Source organism: Petromyzon marinus, chromosome 78, assembly GCF_048934315.1.
Source record: "Petromyzon marinus isolate PM22_M1 ecotype Great Lakes invasive population chromosome 78, UKy_Petmar_22M1.pri1.0, whole genome shotgun sequence".
Lineage (NCBI taxonomy): Eukaryota > Metazoa > Chordata > Hyperoartia > Petromyzontiformes > Petromyzontidae > Petromyzon > Petromyzon marinus.
Window position 1 is genome coordinate 313,122 of NC_133744.1, and position 22,897 is coordinate 336,018.

Sequence of the window (22,897 nt, forward strand, 5' to 3'; positions counted from 1 at the left end):
TGCGCGTCACCGGAAACAGCAGGGCCCTTGGTTCGACGTTAAATATTTGCCCCCTCGCTTTGCGCTGTCTTTGATGTCGCCGTTCCTGCGGCGGGGACTGAAGCGAGGCCTGGACGTCAGGCCTAGCATACACCTTGGCCTCAGGCTTCATAATCGTTCATGATTATTTTTTGTTTAATTTTCATTCATTAAATTGCAAGCGTATAAGCACCATCCCGTTGGTTTATTTACTTTTAAATTCAGGTTTTTTTATTATAATTATTGATCTGTAGTTATATTTAAGTGAGTGAGGTGGTAGTTCTAAGTCTGATTTTGATTTTCACGTAAATTATTGTGCAAAGGATTTGTCTGTGTGCACCTATCCTGGCAGGGGTACCATGGATTTTTTTAATAATTAAGTTGTTAATGAGATTGTTTCTTTGTGTGTGTCTGTTATCTATGTGTGTGTAAGGTTACATATCTATGTTTGTAGCTGTGTGTTTGTTAATTAATGATGGGTGGTGATGATGTGTATTGATAATGGATGGTGGTGTTGATGATGGGTAGTGATTATGAAGGTTGGTAATGATGATGGCTGGGTGGGGTGGTGATGATGATGGGTGATGGCGATGATGGGTGGTGTTGGGTGGTGATTATGAAAATTGGTAGTGGTGATGGGTGGTGATTGATGGTGGAAATGATAGGTGATGAAGGGTGGTGATTATGAAGGGTGGTAATGATGGTGGGTGGTGGTGATGATGGGTTGTGATTATGAAAATTGGTAGTGGTGATGGGTGGTGATGATGGGTGGTGTTGATGGCGGGTGATTGGTGTCTATGATGATGATGGTTGGCGATGATGGGTGCTGCTGATGATGGATGGTGATGGTGGTGATGATGGGTGTTGTTGATGATGGGTGGTGGTGACGATGGGTGATGGGTGCTGATGAGCGAAAATAGACACTTACTTAGAGATTCACGGTGTATCGATGTCTGTAACCCGTCTGAAAATGTCGCCACGAACACTCCCGAAGCAAAGTCGCTACAGCAATTGTGTTCACCAGGCTGTGTTGTCTCGCGGTAGAGCGACGAGTCGAGCGTCTAGCCTCATCAAGTTCCCACTGGAAATGGCCTTGAGCTCTGCTTTTGAGCTGCCTTAGATCTTCCCTGCCTAAGATGTAATCCTTTGACTTTCAGGATATTTGCATATCCTACTCCAGGTCCATATGCTAACGTAACGTGAATATGATCACAGTCTGATTCCATTACGCACACAGTGTGATTCTAATTATTCTTATGCGATTACAATCCCGCGCCTACATTTATGTTATTCAAAACTTTAGCAGATTATTGTACTTATTTTTATATCGTTACAATGGATAGGTTGAAGATTATAGGTTACGGCAGGGGTCGGGAACCTATGGCTCGCGAGCCAGATGTGGCTCTTTTGATGATTGCATATGGCTCGCAGATAAAACAAAATATTCTCACTTGTTTTAATCCATCCATCGATTTTTCACTGCGCATGTCCTGTTCAGGGCTGCAGGAGCAATTGTCCATTATTTTAATTGGATGATACTGGCCTACGTTTGCCGTTGCTGGGTAAAACAGGTAAACGCCCCCTTTTGAATCAGTCTGAGACTGCGTCTGCTCGGTCATTAGCTCAAAGCTAACCCTTCGACGAAGAAGATGGCGAAAAGAAAAAAAGACGACGAGTATCGTACATTTCAGGACGAATGGACCGAAGAATTCGCCTTTGTGGAGAGAGCGGGTTCTGCGGTGTGTCTAATTTGCAATGACAAAATTACATCGTTGAAACGGTCGAATGTAAAGCGGCACTTCGACACGCGCCACGCTACCTTTGCATCAAAATACCCTGCGGGAGACAGCAGAAAGAAAGCGTGCCAAGAGCTTCTGAGCAGGGTGCAAGCTAGCCAGCAGCAACTCCGCGTATGGACCCGGCAAGGTGACTATAATTCGGCTAGCTTTGCTGGTTCTTTAGCAATAGTGAGGAACGGAAAACCATTCACAGATGGCGAGTATGCTAAAACGTTCATGCTGGATGTAGCCAATGAACTTTTTGATGATCTTCTGAACAAAGACAAGATAATCAAACGGATACAAGACATGCCTCTGTCGGCAAGAACTGTTCATGATCGTACCATCGTGATGGCAAACAAAGTGGAGGAAACGCAAGTGAAGGACATAAATGCAGCGCCGTTCTTTTCTCTGGCTTTGGATGAGTCAACAGACGTGAGCCATTTGTCGCAGTTCAGCGTGATTGCAAGATATGCTGTTGGTGACACACTGCGCGAAGAAAGTCTTGCTGTTCTGCCATTAAAAGGGTCCACAAGAGGTGAGGATTTATTCAAGTCTTTCATGGAGTTTGCTCAAGAAAAAAGTCTACCTATGGATAAACTTCTCTCAGTGTGTACTGATGGTGCTCCGTGTATGGTGGGGAAAAACAAAGCATTTGTGGCGCTTCTCCGTGAACATGAAAATAGACCCATCCTAAGTTTCCATTGCATTATACACCAGGAGGCACTTTGTGCTCAGATGTGTGACAGGCAGTTTGGCGAAGTGATGTCGCTGGTCATTCGTGTGATCAACTTTATTGTTGCCCGAGCCTTAAATGATCGCCAGTTTAAAACACTGCTGGATGAAGTTGTAAATAACTATCCTGGTCTGCTTTTGCACAGCAATGTGCGTTGGTTGTCAAGAGGGAAGGTGCTTAGCCGTTTTGCGGCTTGCCTGAACGAAATCCGGACTTTCCTTGAAATGAAAGGCGTCGGGCATCCTGAGCTAGCCGACACCGAGTGGCTCCTCAAGTTTTACTATCTCGTAGATCTGACTGAACATCTGAACCAGCTCAACGTGAAAATGCAAGGCATTGGAAATACAGTGTTATCCCTTCAACAAGCTGTATTTGCTTTTGAAAACAAGCTGGAGCTTTTCATCACGGATCTTGAAACAGGTCTTTTACTACATTTTGAAAAACTGAGCCAATTTAAAGATGCATGCACAGCAAGTGAGCCCATTCAAAACCTTGATCTCCACCAGCTAGCTGGCTGCACATCCAGTCTCCTACAGTCCTTCAAAGCACGCTTTGGAGAATTTCGTGAGCACACTCGTCTTTTTAAGTTCATCACCCATCCAAACGAGTGTTCACTGAACACAGCCGACCTGAATTACATCCCTGGTGTCTCCGTCAGAGATTTTGAAGCAGAAGTGGCTGACCTGAAGGCCTCAGACATGTGGGTGAATAAGTTCAAGTCACTGAATGAAGATTTGGAAAGAATCACACGACAGAAAGCGGAGTTGGCGAGCAAGCACATGTGGACAGAAATGAAAAAACTCCAACCCGAAGACCAGCTGATTCTCAAAACTTGGAACGCGCTTCCTGTCACATACCACACACTGCAGCGTGTGAGTATTGCTGTATTGACCATGTTTGGATCTACATATGCATGTGAGCAGTCATTCTCACATCTTAAAAACATCAAGTCCAACCTACGATCACGTTTAACGGATGAAAGCCTCAACGCTTGCATGAAGCTTAACCTCACCAAGTACCAACCCGACTACAAAGACATCAGCAAATCCATGCAGCACCAGAAGTCGCATTAATGGTGAGTGTTATAACAACATTATTTAAAAGAATAAATTCAGAGGCTTATTATACTGACATTTAGTTGAATTCACTTTTAAAATATATTATATGGCTCTCACTGAAATAAATTTCCAAATTTTTTGCTTTCATGGCTCTCTTAGTCAAAAAGGTTCCCGACCCCTGGGTTACGGTGTTCACGATGTTATAGTTTATTATGTGAGAGTTAACAGCGTCAGAGTTGATCAAGGGCGTCGATCAAGTGCATCAATCGGGTGCGTTTGATCAGAGTCTTTGATCAAAGGCGTTATCCCATCACGGAACACCACCTCCTTGTATATATAACAGCAACAGAAGCATCTACAGCAGTAGCAACAACAGCAGCAACATCATCTTTTGAGGGCGATGCAGCTACTTCTGATTCTGATGTTTCAGCTGTCCGGCTGTTTGTGGTCAGGCCCTGCTCTCGCCGGACCCCAGACGTCTTTGGAAATTATTGCGATGATCATGTCTGAGCTGAGAATTAAGTGACTAAAGATTACTTTGTTTAACCATAACTGTGTGTATGTTAGTGTCATCGCGGCTCAGCGGATACTAGTCATTAATGAACTCACACTCCTTTGTGACCGACAATTTAGCTTATTTTGTTTGATCGAGTAGAACAAGGCACGTGCTACGTCTAGACGAATTCTTATCAAAAATAGTGTCTTTAAATATAATGCTAAAATAAACGTTAACATTGGATTCAAGGTGCACATCTTAACCCCTGCCACCCATTTACGATTAACGATTTGCATTTGCACATAACAAACATGATGATGATTGCTTGTGTTGCAGTCGAAACGTCGTGAGAATTTTATGTTTTATATTTTTATTATTTTATTGTTTCCCTTCTACGTTGTGACTTTACCGAAAGAACCAAGAATAATAATTTTGTCGTTTTACAATAATTTTATTGTTTTATATTTGTATTATTTTATTGTTTCCCCTTCTAACATGGTGGTGACTTTACCGAAAGAACCAAGAATAATAATTTTATCGTTTTACAATAATTTTATTGTTTTATATTTTTATTATTTTATTGTTTCCACTTCTAACGTGGTGGTGACTTTACCGGAAGAACCGAGAATAATAATTTTATTGTTTTATATTTTTATTATTTTATTGTTTCCCCTTCTAACGTGGTGACTTTACCAAAAGAACCAAGAATAATAATTTTATCGTTTTGCAATAATTTTATTGTTTTAAATTTTTTATTATTTATTGTTTCCCCTTCTAACGTGGTGACTTTACCGAAAGAACCAAGAATGAAAATTTTATCGTTTTATATTTTTATTATTTTATTGTTTCCCTATATAACGTGGTGACTTTACCGAAAGAACCAAGAATAATAATTTTAATGTTTTTATATTTTTATTATTTTATTGTTTCCCCTTCTAACGTGGTGACTTTACCGAAAGAACCAAGAATAATAATTTTATCGTTTTACAATAATTTTATTGTTTTATATTTTTTTATTATTTTATTGTTTCCCCTTCGAACATGGTGGTGACTTTACCGGAAGAACCAAGAAAAATAATTTTCATGTTTTATATTTTTATTATTTTATTGTTTCCTTCTAACGTAGTGGTAACTTTACCGAAAGAACCAAGAATACATTTTTTATTTTTTATTTTTATTATTTTATTGTTTCCCTATCTAACGTGGTGGTGACTTTACCGAAAGAACCAACAATATACATTAACTAAGTTGTCGGAAGAGGAGGATGGCGATGATCAAGTCACAGTGTCGTACTTTGCAGTAGCGCTGCATTTGCCTGCCGCGGGTAAGATCGAAATATCGTAAGTCGGGGACTACCTGTATATCGAATCAGGTTAATTATTATATTGATCGACAAGACAGGCTTTCATGAACTCTTAGTTAATGCATTTCAAGTCTTGTTGTGATTCACCGTTTTCCTGACGGGGGACGTTGCCGTGTGCTTCGGTGTCCGATAAAAACTACCGACGGAATTACACGGAGGAGAGAAAGAGGATCGAAGCTCCTCAGTCTCTCTCCCTCACATCTTAAACCCTCACAGTGCCAAATATACAGCAGCAGGCATCGTCAGGGTCTGGATCGAACCCACGACCTCCTGTGTACCAGGCGATGTAGTTAACATCTCGCTAAATATACAGCATCAGGCATTGTCAGGGTCTGGCTCGAACCCACGACCTCCTGTGTACCAAGCGATGTAGTTAACATCTCGCTAAATATACAGCAGCAGGCATCGTCAGGGTCTGGATCGAACCCACGACCTCCTGTATACCTGGCGAGGTAGTTAACATCTCGGCAAATATACAGCAGCAGGCATTGTCAGGGTCTGGATCGAAGCCACGACCTCCTGTATACCTGGCGAGGTAGTTAACATCACGCCAAATATACAGCAGCAGGCATTGTCAGGGTCTGGATCGAAGCCACGACCTCCTGTGTACCAGGCGATGTAGTTAACATCTCGCTAAATATACAGCATCAGGCATTGTCAGGGTCTGGCTCGAACCCACGACCTCCTGTGTACCAGGCGATGTCGTTAACATCTCGCTAAATATACAGCAGCAGGCATCGTCAGGGTCTGGATCGAAGCCACGATCTCCTGTGTACCAGGCGATGTAGTTAACATCTCGGCAAATATACAGCAGCAGGCATCGTCAGGGTCTGGATCGAACTGTTGTATACGGCCCTTTTTCCACAATTAATATCCATAAGAATATTTACGGATGCATACACCTAGATTTCTTTTTCCTTTCTTTCGTGACAAACAATATATATTTTTTTAATAATGAATCAAACCCGTAAGCCAGAAACACGAAAAACCAGATGTCGGTCATAAACAGACCATTAAGAAATAAAGAAATAATAAAACTCTCGAGGCGAGGATGTAACAGCTATCGGCGAAAATCTCCAGATGAACAAGAGTTTGATGGGCCCCTTAGGAAAGGTCCCTCCGAGGTCAGAACACCAAGAGAGCAGACACCAGACGCCAACAGGGTAAATCGTATACATATTCTTTTCCTTATTTTCCAGTAAAACAACAACAAAAAAATTAAAAGGCAACAACAAGAATAAGATAAAAGTAGCGAGCCTAACGCTCACTCCAATTAAGAACAGGCCACCAGACACATCAGTGAATTATTATCCAATGATTAATTCGCTATCAAATGATTTTCACCTTTAATACCTTTACTGTTAAAACAAAGCTTGGAGCAAGAATACCGAGTCACATCAAAGGTTATCGAGAAGGAATGAGACAACGAGCAAACTTGCGAAAGAGTTTAAACAATATTCCAAGCAACCCCGACCACATTTGTCTCTCTCACAGCGCGGAGAAGCAGGAATTACACCTTATCACAAGGGGCCATCTGGAAAAGCCAGCCGGGTTTGATGAGGAGACACACCCCACCCCACACACGGCAACCAGACAAACAAGTTTTAAAGAAATTGCAAAATAACATTAATAATAATGTGTTAACCTTAAACGATATTCCATTATAGAACCTTACAGAACCAAGGGATATGGATTCCAACAATCTGGAAACGGACCTCTTAAACTCAGGATGAAAATTATTTTTCTTTTTAATAATTCCATCATAACAATTCGAACCTCGGTAAACCGAGAGGTGTCGGGAGGACGTAGTTACAAACACGAGTCGTGGCGAACATGGAGTCGAAATGATATTTGCAAAGTATAGAGAGATGGGAAGATCCCGGCCACCTTTGTCTTTCCCTGCAGCACGTGATAAAATGCATACGCTCGGAAGAGCATCTTCACTTGGAAATAAATCAAATACTATGAATCACAAGCAGGATCATAACTGTGTATGATAAGATACCAACTGTGATGTGAAATGTTAAAACTTAAAAAAAAATCTTAACCATTTCTTTGTGCGTCGGAACGCGAACGGAAAAGGGGGGGGGGGGGGGAACCCGCCCCTCTCTCTGGGTGGAGGGATTAGACAACCAGACGCCACCGAGATGAATCGAGGTGTCTGTTGTCTTGATGTTCATGGCTTGAGGAAAGACCCGAACAGGACCATGTCATAAATGACACACACACAAACATACACACTGACACACGAACCCCCCCCACCACCGACACACGAACCCCCCCCACCGACATACGATCAGATCAAAGATAGCTCCACCTCGTGAGGGGGAGCCGAGAAGGGGAGAGATTTTTGGCATAAAAAGGAGCCGTTTCAGCATTGAAATCAACTCATCAGCCCTCGGGGGCAGCTCAACAGAAGAAGACTCATCTCAACTCAGCTCAACAGAAGAAGACTCATCTCAACTCAGCTCAACAGAAGAAGACTCATCTCAACTCAGCTCAACAGAAGAAGACTCATCTCAACTCAGCTCAACAGAAGAAGACTCATCTCAACTCAGCTCAACAGAAGAAGACTCATCTCAACTCAGCTCAACAGAAGAAGACTCATCTCAACTCAGCTCAACAGAAGAAGACTCATCTCAACTCAGCTCAACAGAAGAAGACTCATCTCAACTCAGCTCAACAGAAGAAGACTCATCTCAACTCAGCTCAACAGAAGAAGACTCATCTCAACTCAGCTCAACAGAAGAAGACTCATCTCAACTCAGCTCAACAGAAGAAGACTCATCTCAACTCAGCTCAACAGAAGAAGACTCATCTCAACTCAGCTCAACAGAAGAAGACTCATCTCAACTCAGCTCAACAGAAGAAGACTCATCTCAACTCAGCTCAACAGAAGAAGACTCATCTCAACTCAGCTCAACAGAAGAAGACTCATCTCAACTCAGCTCAACAGAAGAAGACTCATCTCAACTCAGCTCAACAGAAGAAGACTCATCTCAACTCAGCTCAACAGAAGAAGACTCATCTCAACTCAGCTCAACAGAAGAAGACTCATCTCAACTCAGCTCAACAGAAGAAGACTCATCTCAACTCAGCTCAACAGAAGAAGACTCATCTCAACTCAGCTCAACAGAAGAAGACTCATCTCAACTCAGCTCAACAGAAGAAGACTCATCTCAACTCAGCTCAACAGAAGAAGACTCATCTCAACTCAGCTCAACAGAAGAAGACTCATCTCAACTCAGCTCAACAGAAGAAGACTCATCTCAACTCAGCTCAACAGAAGAAGACTCATCTCAACTCAGCTCAACAGAAGAAGACTCATCTCAACTCAGCTCAACAGAAGAAGACTCATCTCAACTCAGCTCAACAGAAGAAGACTCATCTCAACTCAGCTCAACAGAAGAAGACTCATCTCAACTCAGCTCAACAGAAGAAGACTCATCTCAACTCAGCTCAACAGAAGAAGACTCATCTCAACTCAGCTCAACAGAAGAAGACTCATCTCAACTCAGCTCAACAGAAGAAGACTCATCTCAACTCAGCTCAACAGAAGAAGACTCATCTCAACTCAGCTCAACAGAAGAAGACTCATCTCAACTCAGCTCAACAGAAGAAGACTCATCTCAACTCAGCTCAACAGAAGAAGACTCATCTCAACTCAGCTCAACAGAAGAAGACTCATCTCAACTCAGCTCAACAGAAGAAGACTCATCTCAACTCAGCTCAACAGAAGAAGACTCATCTCAACTCAGCTCAACAGAAGAAGACTCATCTCAACTCAGCTCAACAGAAGAAGACTCATCTCAACTCAGCTCAACAGAAGAAGACTCATCTCAACTCAGCTCAACAGAAGAAGACTCATCTCAACTCAGCTCAACAGAAGAAGACTCATCTCAACTCAGCTCAACAGAAGAAGACTCATCTCAACTCAGCTCAACAGAAGAAGACTCATCTCAACTCAGCTCAACAGAAGAAGACTCATCTCAACTCAGCTCAACAGAAGAAGACTCATCTCAACTCAGCTCAACAGAAGAAGACTCATCTCAACTCAGCTCAACAGAAGAAGACTCATCTCAACTCAGCTCAACAGAAGAAGACTCATCTCAACTCAGCTCAACAGAAGAAGACTCATCTCAACTCAGCTCAACAGAAGAAGACTCATCTCAACTCAGCTCAACAGAAGAAGACTCATCTCAACTCAGCTCAACAGAAGAAGACTCATCTCAACTCAGCTCAACAGAAGAAGACTCATCTCAACTCAGCTCAACAGAAGAAGACTCATCTCAACTCAGCTCAACAGAAGAAGACTCATCTCAACTCAGCTCAACAGAAGAAGACTCATCTCAACTCAGCTCAACAGAAGAAGACTCATCTCAACTCAGCTCAACAGAAGAAGACTCATCTCAACTCAGCTCAACAGAAGAAGACTCATCTCAACTCAGCTCAACAGAAGAAGACTCATCTCAACTCAGCTCAACAGAAGAAGACTCATCTCAACTCAGCTCAACAGAAGAAGACTCATCTCAACTCAGCTCAACAGAAGAAGACTCATCTCAACTCAGCTCAACAGAAGAAGACTCATCTCAACTCAGCTCAACAGAAGAAGACTCATCTCAACTCAGCTCAACAGAAGAAGACTCATCTCAACTCAGCTCAACAGAAGAAGACTCATCTCAACTCAGCTCAACAGAAGAAGACTCATCTCAACTCAGCTCAACAGAAGAAGACTCATCTCAACTCAGCTCAACAGAAGAAGACTCATCTCAACTCAGCTCAACAGAAGAAGACTCATCTCAACTCAGCTCAACAGAAGAAGACTCATCTCAACTCAGCTCAACAGAAGAAGACTCATCTCAACTCAGCTCAACAGAAGAAGACTCATCTCAACTCAGCTCAACAGAAGAAGACTCATCTCAACTCAGCTCAACAGAAGAAGACTCATCTCAACTCAGCTCAACAGAAGAAGACTCATCTCAACTCAGCTCAACAGAAGAAGACTCATCTCAACTCAGCTCAACAGAAGAAGACTCATCTCAACTCAGCTCAACAGAAGAAGACTCATCTCAACTCAGCTCAACAGAAGAAGACTCATCTCAACTCAGCTCAACAGAAGAAGACTCATCTCAACTCAGCTCAACAGAAGAAGACTCATCTCAACTCAGCTCAACAGAAGAAGACTCATCTCAACTCAGCTCAACAGAAGAAGACTCATCTCAACTCAGCTCAACAGAAGAAGACTCATCTCAACTCAGCTCAACAGAAGAAGACTCATCTCAACTCAGCTCAACAGAAGAAGACTCATCTCAACTCAGCTCAACAGAAGAAGACTCATCTCAACTCAGCTCAACAGAAGAAGACTCATCTCAACTCAGCTCAACAGAAGAAGACTCATCTCAACTCAGCTCAACAGAAGAAGACTCATCTCAACTCAGCTCAACAGAAGAAGACTCATCTCAACTCAGCTCAACAGAAGAAGACTCATCTCAACTCAGCTCAACAGAAGAAGACTCATCTCAACTCAGCTCAACAGAAGAAGACTCATCTCAACTCAGCTCAACAGAAGAAGACTCATCTCAACTCAGCTCAACAGAAGAAGACTCATCTCAACTCAGCTCAACAGAAGAAGACTCATCTCAACTCAGCTCAACAGAAGAAGACTCATCTCAACTCAGCTCAACAGAAGAAGACTCATCTCAACTCAGCTCAACAGAAGAAGACTCATCTCAACTCAGCTCAACAGAAGAAGACTCATCTCAACTCAGCTCAACAGAAGAAGACTCATCTCAACTCAGCTCAACAGAAGAAGACTCATCTCAACTCAGCTCAACAGAAGAAGACTCATCTCAACTCAGCTCAACAGAAGAAGACTCATCTCAACTCAGCTCAACAGAAGAAGACTCATCTCAACTCAGCTCAACAGAAGAAGACTCATCTCAACTCAGCTCAACAGAAGAAGACTCATCTCAACTCAGCTCAACAGAAGAAGACTCATCTCAACTCAGCTCAACAGAAGAAGACTCATCTCAACTCAGCTCAACAGAAGAAGACTCATCTCAACTCAGCTCAACAGAAGAAGACTCATCTCAACTCAGCTCAACAGAAGAAGACTCATCTCAACTCAGCTCAACAGAAGAAGACTCATCTCAACTCAGCTCAACAGAAGAAGACTCATCTCAACTCAGCTCAACAGAAGAAGACTCATCTCAACTCAGCTCAACAGAAGAAGACTCATCTCAACTCAGCTCAACAGAAGAAGACTCATCTCAACTCAGCTCAACAGAAGAAGACTCATCTCAACTCAGCTCAACAGAAGAAGACTCATCTCAACTCAGCTCAACAGAAGAAGACTCATCTCAACTCAGCTCAACAGAAGAAGACTCATCTCAACTCAGCTCAACAGAAGAAGACTCATCTCAACTCAGCTCAACAGAAGAAGACTCATCTCAACTCAGCTCAACAGAAGAAGACTCATCTCAACTCAGCTCAACAGAAGAAGACTCATCTCAACTCAGCTCAACAGAAGAAGACTCATCTCAACTCAGCTCAACAGAAGAAGACTCATCTCAACTCAGCTCAACAGAAGAAGACTCATCTCAACTCAGCTCAACAGAAGAAGACTCATCTCAACTCAGCTCAACAGAAGAAGACTCATCTCAACTCAGCTCAACAGAAGAAGACTCATCTCAACTCAGCTCAACAGAAGAAGACTCATCTCAACTCAGCTCAACAGAAGAAGACTCATCTCAACTCAGCTCAACAGAAGAAGACTCATCTCAACTCAGCTCAACAGAAGAAGACTCATCTCAACTCAGCTCAACAGAAGAAGACTCATCTCAACTCAGCTCAACAGAAGAAGACTCATCTCAACTCAGCTCAACAGAAGAAGACTCATCTCAACTCAGCTCAACAGAAGAAGACTCATCTCAACTCAGCTCAACAGAAGAAGACTCATCTCAACTCAGCTCAACAGAAGAAGACTCATCTCAACTCAGCTCAACAGAAGAAGACTCATCTCAACTCAGCTCAACAGAAGAAGACTCATCTCAACTCAGCTCAACAGAAGAAGACTCATCTCAACTCAGCTCAACAGAAGAAGACTCATCTCAACTCAGCTCAACAGAAGAAGACTCATCTCAACTCAGCTCAACAGAAGAAGACTCATCTCAACTCAGCTCAACAGAAGAAGACTCATCTCAACTCAGCTCAACAGAAGAAGACTCATCTCAACTCAGCTCAACAGAAGAAGACTCATCTCAACTCAGCTCAACAGAAGAAGACTCATCTCAACTCAGCTCAACAGAAGAAGACTCATCTCAACTCAGCTCAACAGAAGAAGACTCATCTCAACTCAGCTCAACAGAAGAAGACTCATCTCAACTCAGCTCAACAGAAGAAGACTCATCTCAACTCAGCTCAACAGAAGAAGACTCATCTCAACTCAGCTCAACAGAAGAAGACTCATCTCAACTCAGCTCAACAGAAGAAGACTCATCTCAACTCAGCTCAACAGAAGAAGACTCATCTCAACTCAGCTCAACAGAAGAAGACTCATCTCAACTCAGCTCAACAGAAGAAGACTCATCTCAACTCAGCTCAACAGAAGAAGACTCATCTCAACTCAGCTCAACAGAAGAAGACTCATCTCAACTCAGCTCAACAGAAGAAGACTCATCTCAACTCAGCTCAACAGAAGAAGACTCATCTCAACTCAGCTCAACAGAAGAAGACTCATCTCAACTCAGCTCAACAGAAGAAGACTCATCTCAACTCAGCTCAACAGAAGAAGACTCATCTCAACTCAGCTCAACAGAAGAAGACTCATCTCAACTCAGCTCAACAGAAGAAGACTCATCTCAACTCAGCTCAACAGAAGAAGACTCATCTCAACTCAGCTCAACAGAAGAAGACTCATCTCAACTCAGCTCAACAGAAGAAGACTCATCTCAACTCAGCTCAACAGAAGAAGACTCATCTCAACTCAGCTCAACAGAAGAAGACTCATCTCAACTCAGCTCAACAGAAGAAGACTCATCTCAACTCAGCTCAACAGAAGAAGACTCATCTCAACTCAGCTCAACAGAAGAAGACTCATCTCAACTCAGCTCAACAGAAGAAGACTCATCTCAACTCAGCTCAACAGAAGAAGACTCATCTCAACTCAGCTCAACAGAAGAAGACTCATCTCAACTCAGCTCAACAGAAGAAGACTCATCTCAACTCAGCTCAACAGAAGAAGACTCATCTCAACTCAGCTCAACAGAAGAAGACTCATCTCAACTCAGCTCAACAGAAGAAGACTCATCTCAACTCAGCTCAACAGAAGAAGACTCATCTCAACTCAGCTCAACAGAAGAAGACTCATCTCAACTCAGCTCAACAGAAGAAGACTCATCTCAACTCAGCTCAACAGAAGAAGACTCATCTCAACTCAGCTCAACAGAAGAAGACTCATCTCAACTCAGCTCAACAGAAGAAGACTCATCTCAACTCAGCTCAACAGAAGAAGACTCATCTCAACTCAGCTCAACAGAAGAAGACTCATCTCAACTCAGCTCAACAGAAGAAGACTCATCTCAACTCAGCTCAACAGAAGAAGACTCATCTCAACTCAGCTCAACAGAAGAAGACTCATCTCAACTCAGCTCAACAGAAGAAGACTCATCTCAACTCAGCTCAACAGAAGAAGACTCATCTCAACTCAGCTCAACAGAAGAAGACTCATCTCAACTCAGCTCAACAGAAGAAGACTCATCTCAACTCAGCTCAACAGAAGAAGACTCATCTCAACTCAGCTCAACAGAAGAAGACTCATCTCAACTCAGCTCAACAGAAGAAGACTCATCTCAACTCAGCTCAACAGAAGAAGACTCATCTCAACTCAGCTCAACAGAAGAAGACTCATCTCAACTCAGCTCAACAGAAGAAGACTCATCTCAACTCAGCTCAACAGAAGAAGACTCATCTCAACTCAGCTCAACAGAAGAAGACTCATCTCAACTCAGCTCAACAGAAGAAGACTCATCTCAACTCAGCTCAACAGAAGAAGACTCATCTCAACTCAGCTCAACAGAAGAAGACTCATCTCAACTCAGCTCAACAGAAGAAGACTCATCTCAACTCAGCTCAACAGAAGAAGACTCATCTCAACTCAGCTCAACAGAAGAAGACTCATCTCAACTCAGCTCAACAGAAGAAGACTCATCTCAACTCAGCTCAACAGAAGAAGACTCATCTCAACTCAGCTCAACAGAAGAAGACTCATCTCAACTCAGCTCAACAGAAGAAGACTCATCTCAACTCAGCTCAACAGAAGAAGACTCATCTCAACTCAGCTCAACAGAAGAAGACTCATCTCAACTCAGCTCAACAGAAGAAGACTCATCTCAACTCAGCTCAACAGAAGAAGACTCATCTCAACTCAGCTCAACAGAAGAAGACTCATCTCAACTCAGCTCAACAGAAGAAGACTCATCTCAACTCAGCTCAACAGAAGAAGACTCATCTCAACTCAGCTCAACAGAAGAAGACTCATCTCAACTCAGCTCAACAGAAGAAGACTCATCTCAACTCAGCTCAACAGAAGAAGACTCATCTCAACTCAGCTCAACAGAAGAAGACTCATCTCAACTCAGCTCAACAGAAGAAGACTCATCTCAACTCAGCTCAACAGAAGAAGACTCATCTCAACTCAGCTCAACAGAAGAAGACTCATCTCAACTCAGCTCAACAGAAGAAGACTCATCTCAACTCAGCTCAACAGAAGAAGACTCATCTCAACTCAGCTCAACAGAAGAAGACTCATCTCAACTCAGCTCAACAGAAGAAGACTCATCTCAACTCAGCTCAACAGAAGAAGACTCATCTCAACTCAGCTCAACAGAAGAAGACTCATCTCAACTCAGCTCAACAGAAGAAGACTCATCTCAACTCAGCTCAACAGAAGAAGACTCATCTCAACTCAGCTCAACAGAAGAAGACTCATCTCAACTCAGCTCAACAGAAGAAGACTCATCTCAACTCAGCTCAACAGAAGAAGACTCATCTCAACTCAGCTCAACAGAAGAAGACTCATCTCAACTCAGCTCAACAGAAGAAGACTCATCTCAACTCAGCTCAACAGAAGAAGACTCATCTCAACTCAGCTCAACAGAAGAAGACTCATCTCAACTCAGCTCAACAGAAGAAGACTCATCTCAACTCAGCTCAACAGAAGAAGACTCATCTCAACTCAGCTCAACAGAAGAAGACTCATCTCAACTCAGCTCAACAGAAGAAGACTCATCTCAACTCAGCTCAACAGAAGAAGACTCATCTCAACTCAGCTCAACAGAAGAAGACTCATCTCAACTCAGCTCAACAGAAGAAGACTCATCTCAACTCAGCTCAACAGAAGAAGACTCATCTCAACTCAGCTCAACAGAAGAAGACTCATCTCAACTCAGCTCAACAGAAGAAGACTCATCTCAACTCAGCTCAACAGAAGAAGACTCATCTCAACTCAGCTCAACAGAAGAAGACTCATCTCAACTCAGCTCAACAGAAGAAGACTCATCTCAACTCAGCTCAACAGAAGAAGACTCATCTCAACTCAGCTCAACAGAAGAAGACTCATCTCAACTCAGCTCAACAGAAGAAGACTCATCTCAACTCAGCTCAACAGAAGAAGACTCATCTCAACTCAGCTCAACAGAAGAAGACTCATCTCAACTCAGCTCAACAGAAGAAGACTCATCTCAACTCAGCTCAACAGAAGAAGACTCATCTCAACTCAGCTCAACAGAAGAAGACTCATCTCAACTCAGCTCAACAGAAGAAGACTCATCTCAACTCAGCTCAACAGAAGAAGACTCATCTCAACTCAGCTCAACAGAAGAAGACTCATCTCAACTCAGCTCAACAGAAGAAGACTCATCTCAACTCAGCTCAACAGAAGAAGACTCATCTCAACTCAGCTCAACAGAAGAAGACTCATCTCAACTCAGCTCAACAGAAGAAGACTCATCTCAACTCAGCTCAACAGAAGAAGACTCATCTCAACTCAGCTCAACAGAAGAAGACTCATCTCAACTCAGCTCAACAGAAGAAGACTCATCTCAACTCAGCTCAACAGAAGAAGACTCATCTCAACTCAGCTCAACAGAAGAAGACTCATCTCAACTCAGCTCAACAGAAGAAGACTCATCTCAACTCAGCTCAACAGAAGAAGACTCATCTCAACTCAGCTCAACAGAAGAAGACTCATCTCAACTCAGCTCAACAGAAGAAGACTCATCTCAACTCAGCTCAACAGAAGAAGACTCATCTCAACTCAGCTCAACAGAAGAAGACTCATCTCAACTCAGCTCAACAGAAGAAGACTCATCTCAACTCAGCTCAACAGAAGAAGACTCATCTCAACTCAGCTCAACAGAAGAAGACTCATCTCAACTCAGCTCAACAGAAGAAGACTCATCTCAACTCAGCTCAACAGAAGAAGACTCATCTCAACTCAGCTCAACAGAAGAAGACTCATCTCAACTCAGCTCAACAGAAGAAGACTCATCTCAACTCAGCTCAACAGAAGAAGACTCATCTCAACTCAGCTCAACAGAAGAAGACTCATCTCAACTCAGCTCAACAGAAGAAGACTCATCTCAACTCAGCTCAACAGAAGAAGACTCATCTCAACTCAGCTCAACAGAAGAAGACTCATCTCAACTCAGCTCAACAGAAGAAGACTCATCTCAACTCAGCTCAACAGAAGAAGACTCATCTCAACTCAGCTCAACAGAAGAAGACTCATCTCAACTCAGCTCAACAGAAGAAGACTCATCTCAACTCAGCTCAACAGAAGAAGACTCATCTCAACTCAGCTCAACAGAAGAAGACTCATCTCAACTCAGCTCAACAGAAGAAGACTCATCTCAACTCAGCTCAACAGAAGAAGACTCATCTCAACTCAGCTCAACAGAAGAAGACTCATCTCAACTCAGCTCAACAGAAGAAGACTCATCTCAACTCAGCTCAACAGAAGAAGACTCATCTCAACTCAGCTCAACAGAAGAAGACTCATCTCAACTCAGCTCAACAGAAGAAGACTCATCTCAACTCAGCTCAACAGAAGAAGACTCATCTCAACTCAGCTCAACAGAAGAAGACTCATCTCAACTCAGCTCAACAGAAGAAGACTCATCTCAACTCAGCTCAACAGAAGAAGACTCATCTCAACTCAGCTCAACAGAAGAAGACTCATCTCAACTCAGCTCAACAGAAGAAGACTCATCTCAACTCAGCTCAACAGAAGAAGACTCATCTCAACTCAGCTCAACAGAAGAAGACTCATCTCAACTCAGCTCAACAGAAGAAGACTCATCTCAACTCAGCTCAACAGAAGAAGACTCATCTCAACTCAGCTCAACAGAAGAAGACTCATCTCAACTCAGCTCAACAGAAGAAGACTCATCTCAACTCAGCTCAACAGAAGAAGACTCATCTCAACTCAGCTCAACAGAAGAAGACTCATCTCAACTCAGCTCAACAGAAGAAGACTCATCTCAACTCAGCTCAACAGAAGAAGACTCATCTCAACTCAGCTCAACAGAAGAAGACTCATCTCAACTCAGCTCAACAGAAGAAGACTCATCTCAACTCAGCTCAACAGAAGAAGACTCATCTCAACTCAGCTCAACAGAAGAAGACTCATCTCAACTCAGCTCAACAGAAGAAGACTCATCTCAACTCAGCTCAACAGAAGAAGACTCATCTCAACTCAGCTCAACAGAAGAAGACTCATCTCAACTCAGCTCAACAGAAGAAGACTCATCTCAACTCAGCTCAACAGAAGAAGACTCATCTCAACTCAGCTCAACAGAAGAAGACTCATCTCAACTCAGCTCAACAGAAGAAGACTCATCTCAACTCAGCTCAACAGAAGAAGACTCATCTCAACTCAGCTCAACAGAAGAAGACTCATCTCAACTCAGCTCAACAGAAGAAGACTCATCTCAACTCAGCTCAACAGAAGAAGACTCATCTCAACTCAGCTCAACAGAAGAAGACTCATCTCAACTCAGCTCAACAGAAGAAGACTCATCTCAACTCAGCTCAACAGAAGAAGACTCATCTCAACTCAGCTCAACAGAAGAAGACTCATCTCAACTCAGCTCAACAGAAGAAGACTCATCTCAACTCAGCTCAACAGAAGAAGACTCATCTCAACTCAGCTCAACAGAAGAAGACTCATCTCAACTCAGCTCAACAGAAGAAGACTCATCTCAACTCAGCTCAACAGAAGAAGACTCATCTCAACTCAGCTCAACAGAAGAAGACTCATCTCAACTCAGCTCAACAGAAGAAGACTCATCTCAACTCAGCTCAACAGAAGAAGACTCATCTCAACTCAGCTCAACAGAAGAAGACTCATCTCAACTCAGCTCAACAGAAGAAGACTCATCTCAACTCAGCTCAACAGAAGAAGACTCATCTCAACTCAGCTCAACAGAAGAAGACTCATCTCAACTCAGCTCAACAGAAGAAGACTCATCTCAACTCAGCTCAACAGAAGAAGACTCATCTCAACTCAGCTCAACAGAAGAAGACTCATCTCAACTCAGCTCAACAGAAGAAGACTCATCTCAACTCAGCTCAACAGAAGAAGACTCATCTCAACTCAGCTCAACAGAAGAAGACTCATCTCAACTCAGCTCAACAGAAGAAGACTCATCTCAACTCAGCTCAACAGAAGAAGACTCATCTCAACTCAGCTCAACAGAAGAAGACTCATCTCAACTCAGCTCAACAGAAGAAGACTCATCTCAACTCAGCTCAACAGAAGAAGACTCATCTCAACTCAGCTCAACAGAAGAAGACTCATCTCAACTCAGCTCAACAGAAGAAGACTCATCTCAACTCAGCTCAACAGAAGAAGACTCATCTCAACTCAGCTCAACAGAAGAAGACTCATCTCAACTCAGCTCAACAGAAGAAGACTCATCTCAACTCAGCTCAACAGAAGAAGACTCATCTCAACTCAGCTCAACAGAAGAAGACTCATCTCAACTCAGCTCAACAGAAGAAGACTCATCTCAACTCAGCTCAACAGAAGAAGACTCATCTCAACTCAGCTCAACAGAAGAAGACTCATCTCAACTCAGCTCAACAGAAGAAGACTCATCTCAACTCAGCTCAACAGAAGAAGACTCATCTCAACTCAGCTCAACAGAAGAAGACTCATCTCAACTCAGCTCAACAGAAGAAGACTCATCTCAACTCAGCTCAACAGAAGAAGACTCATCTCAACTCAGCTCAACAGAAGAAGACTCATCTCAACTCAGCTCAACAGAAGAAGACTCATCTCAACTCAGCTCAACAGAAGAAGACTCATCTCAACTCAGCTCAACAGAAGAAGACTCATCTCAACTCAGCTCAACAGAAGAAGACTCATCTCAACTCAGCTCAACAGAAGAAGACTCATCTCAACTCAGCTCAACAGAAGAAGACTCATCTCAACTCAGCTCAACAGAAGAAGACTCATCTCAACTCAGCTCAACAGAAGAAGACTCATCTCAACTCAGCTCAACAGAAGAAGACTCATCTCAACTCAGCTCAACAGAAGAAGACTCATCTCAACTCAGCTCAACAGAAGAAGACTCATCTCAACTCAGCTCAACAGAAGAAGACTCATCTCAACTCAGCTCAACAGAAGAAGACTCATCTCAACTCAGCTCAACAGAAGAAGACTCATCTCAACTCAGCTCAACAGAAGAAGACTCATCTCAACTCAGCTCAACAGAAGAAGACTCATCTCAACTCAGCTCAACAGAAGAAGACTCATCTCAACTCAGCTCAACAGAAGAAGACTCATCTCAACTCAGCTCAACAGAAGAAGACTCATCTCAACTCAGCTCAACAGAAGAAGACTCATCTCAACTCAGCTCAACAGAAGAAGACTCATCTCAACTCAGCTCAACAGAAGAAGACTCATCTCAACTCAGCTCAACAGAAGAAGACTCATCTCAACTCAGCTCAACAGAAGAAGACTCATCTCAACTCAGCTCAACAGAAGAAGACTCATCTCAACTCAGCTCAACAGAAGAAGACTCATCTCAACTCAGCTCAACAGAAGAAGACTCATCTCAACTCAGCTCAACAGAAGAAGACTCATCTCAACTCAGCTCAACAGAAGAAGACTCATCTCAACTCAGCTCAACAGAAGAAGACTCATCTCAACTCAGCTCAACAGAAGAAGACTCATCTCAACTCAGCTCAACAGAAGAAGACTCATCTCAACTCAGCTCAACAGAAGAAGACTCATCTCAACTCAGCTCAACAGAAGAAGACTCATCTCAACTCAGCTCAACAGAAGAAGACTCATCTCAACTCAGCTCAACAGAAGAAGACTCATCTCAACTCAGCTCAACAGAAGAAGACTCATCTCAACTCAGCTCAACAGAAGAAGACTCATCTCAACTCAGCTCAACAGAAGAAGACTCATCTCAACTCAGCTCAACAGAAGAAGACTCATCTCAACTCAGCTCAACAGAAGAAGACTCATCTCAACTCAGCTCAACAGAAGAAGACTCATCTCAACTCAGCTCAACAGAAGAAGACTCATCTCAACTCAGCTCAACAGAAGAAGACTCATCTCAACTCAGCTCAACAGAAGAAGACTCATCTCAACTCAGCTCAACAGAAGAAGACTCATCTCAACTCAGCTCAACAGAAGAAGACTCATCTCAACTCAGCTCAACAGAAGAAGACTCATCTCAACTCAGCTCAACAGAAGAAGACTCATCTCAACTCAGCTCAACAGAAGAAGACTCATCTCAACTCAGCTCAACAGAAGAAGACTCATCTCAACTCAGCTCAACAGAAGAAGACTCATCTCAACTCAGCTCAACAGAAGAAGACTCATCTCAACTCAGCTCAACAGAAGAAGACTCATCTCAACTCAGCTCAACAGAAGAAGACTCATCTCAACTCAGCTCAACAGAAGAAGACTCATCTCAACTCAGCTCAACAGAAGAAGACTCATCTCAACTCAGCTCAACAGAAGAAGACTCATCTCAACTCAGCTCAACAGAAGAAGACTCATCTCAACTCAGCTCAACAGAAGAAGACTCATCTCAACTCAGCTCAACAGAAGAAGACTCATCTCAACTCAGCTCAACAGAAGAAGACTCATCTCAACTCAGCTCAACAGAAGAAGACTCATCTCAACTCAGCTCAACAGAAGAAGACTCATCTCAACTCAGCTCAACAGAAGAAGACTCATCTCAACTCAGCTCAACAGAAGAAGACTCATCTCAACTCAGCTCAACAGAAGAAGACTCATCTCAACTCAGCTCAACAGAAGAAGACTCATCTCAACTCAGCTCAACAGAAGAAGACTCATCTCAACTCAGCTCAACAGAAGAAGACTCATCTCAACTCAGCTCAACAGAAGAAGACTCATCTCAACTCAGCTCAACAGAAGAAGACTCATCTCAACTCAGCTCAACAGAAGAAGACTCATCTCAACTCAGCTCAACAGAAGAAGACTCATCTCAACTCAGCTCAACAGAAGAAGACTCATCTCAACTCAGCTCAACAGAAGAAGACTCATCTCAACTCAGCTCAACAGAAGAAGACTCATCTCAACTCAGCTCAACAGAAGAAGACTCATCTCAACTCAGCTCAACAGAAGAAGACTCATCTCAACTCAGCTCAACAGAAGAAGACTCATCTCAACTCAGCTCAACAGAAGAAGACTCATCTCAACTCAGCTCAACAGAAGAAGACTCATCTCAACTCAGCTCAACAGAAGAAGACTCATCTCAACTCAGCTCAACAGAAGAAGACTCATCTCAACTCAGCTCAACAGAAGAAGACTCATCTCAACTCAGCTCAACAGAAGAAGACTCATCTCAACTCAGCTCAACAGAAGAAGACTCATCTCAACTCAGCTCAACAGAAGAAGACTCATCTCAACTCAGCTCAACAGAAGAAGACTCATCTCAACTCAGCTCAACAGAAGAAGACTCATCTCAACTCAGCTCAACAGAAGAAGACTCATCTCAACTCAGCTCAACAGAAGAAGACTCATCTCAACTCAGCTCAACAGAAGAAGACTCATCTCAACTCAGCTCAACAGAAGAAGACTCATCTCAACTCAGCTCAACAGAAGAAGACTCATCTCAACTCAGCTCAACAGAAGAAGACTCATCTCAACTCAGCTCAACAGAAGAAGACTCATCTCAACTCAGCTCAACAGAAGAAGACTCATCTCAACTCAGCTCAACAGAAGAAGACTCATCTCAACTCAGCTCAACAGAAGAAGACTCATCTCAACTCAGCTCAACAGAAGAAGACTCATCTCAACTCAGCTCAACAGAAGAAGACTCATCTCAACTCAGCTCAACAGAAGAAGACTCATCTCAGCTCAGCTCAACAGAAGAAGACTCATCTCAACTCAGCTCAACAGAA